Below are 2081 nucleotides of genomic sequence, written 5' to 3' on the forward strand. Positions count from 1 at the left end.
AAAGGGCTAGATGATGGAACATCCTCCCATCAAAGGGCTAGATGATGGAACATCCTCCCATCAAAGGGCTAGATGATGGAACATGCTCCCATCAAAGGGCTAGATGATGGAACATCCTCCCATCAAAGGGCTAGATGATTGGACATCCTCCCATCAAAGGGCTAGATGATGGGACATCCTCCTATCAAAGGGCTAGATGATGGAACATCCTCCCATCAAAGGGCTAGATGATTGGACATCCTCCCATCAAAGGGCTAGATGATGGGACATCCTCCCATCAAAGGGCTAGATGATGGAACAACCTCCCATCAAGGGGCTAGATGATGGGACACCCTCCCATCAAAGGGCTAGATGATGGAACAACCTCCCATCAAAGGGCAAGATGATGGAACAACCTCCCATCAAAGGGCAAGATGATGGAACCACCTCCCATCAAAGGGCTAGATGATGGGGCATCCTCCATGAGGGAAATTAGATGGGCTCTATCTGACTTGCAGCAGCTTCTAATGCACACAGTGAGATGCACACAGGATGCAGTGAAATCAGTGTAAGCAATTTCAGTCCAGGAGAGGAACCGCACAACTATACAAGACTAAAGGGAAGGCTTAAGGAAGTTCTCTTTTAAAGGAAGAACACAGTCTTAAAGTGCCTTAAAGCAAGGGCACCCTGAGGCCGAATGTCACCCGGAGTGGAGAGCGGGAGACACCCCGCCATGACAACGTCGCCACGCGTGTGCACGGTGACATCATCGCACATGTGTGGTCATCTTATTGACGCCTGCCGGCGACCATCTTGGTATTGGACCCTTTATATTTTACCAAAAAATTGGGTAATAGTAAATGTTTCCTAACATAATAAAGGGAAAACTGTTTTTTTTTTTTTTTATTTTTGGTACTTTTTTTGTTATATAGTAAAAAATAAAAACCTCAGTGGTGATTAAATTCCACCAAAAGAAAGCTCTATCTGTCCCCAAAAAATGGTATAATATTCATTTCAGTACAGCGTTGCATGACGGAATAAATCCTAGTCAAAGTACCGCAGCGCTGAATACTGAAAAATGGCCTGGCCAGGAAGGGGGTGTAAACACCGCGGTCAGCAAGTGACTTTGACAGGTATAGAGGAATGTTATAGTACTCTGCCAGAGCCATATTACCATTAAGCACATGTCTGGAGCTATGATGGCAATCTGGTTCTGAGCACTTCTCCAAGATAGCAAACAGAACATAAATATATAATAAGGAAATATGACTATTGCATGTACCAATATCATTCAAAACGTGATGTTTTTTTATATATATATTTGCAGAAAGTTTGCAATATTGTTTACACTACCTTAACCACATTCATACATTATATAAAACTAATGAATATAAATGTAATAGAAACTATGAATAGCTGATGCATACAAACAAATCTCCACTAAGGGGCATTGTTGTTGCACCTTTTTTTGCCTAATTCCATCTGCGTTGTGCCCAAAACCCGTTCTTTTTATTGCATTTTAGCTTCTACAGATAACAAAAATTAGGTAAGGGATAATGTCATTTCTGATGTTTTAACAGAATATCTGGAACGAAATGTGATTTGTAAAACTAATCAAAGACATGACTGTCTAATTTATGGCTATAGTTTTATACAGGATTGTACAGTACAACTTTATAACATATGTATTCTTCTGTAACACCATGCATTCAATAAAATATACTGTATAGAGTCAATTCACTAAACTATTAAACCATCACATTGTTTGCCTGATGAAGGGACCCTATGCAGCCTGAAACATTGTTTGATTTGTGATCATGTGAACATGCCTCAATAAAACATGTGCTTGTATCACTATTGGAGTACCGGTGACTTTTCATGATCTTTAGTTAACTAAACTATAACACATTTGCTATTTTCATTGATGTTTTGTACATGTTATACAATTGAAAAAAGGTTATCTTGCATCAGTTGACTTTGCTGTTATAGTGTTTATTTATATATTTTGGACATATAGTTCAGAGCAGGGGTGTAACTAGAAGTCCCAGGGCCCCATAGCAAAATTTTGTATGCCCCCCCCCCCAATGACGAAGAAAAAAAAA

The sequence above is a fragment of the Nanorana parkeri genome, unplaced genomic scaffold (assembly GCF_000935625.1).
Source record: "Nanorana parkeri isolate BGI_ZX_2015 unplaced genomic scaffold, ASM93562v1 scaffold642, whole genome shotgun sequence".
In the NCBI taxonomy this organism is placed as follows: Eukaryota; Metazoa; Chordata; class Amphibia; order Anura; family Dicroglossidae; genus Nanorana; species Nanorana parkeri.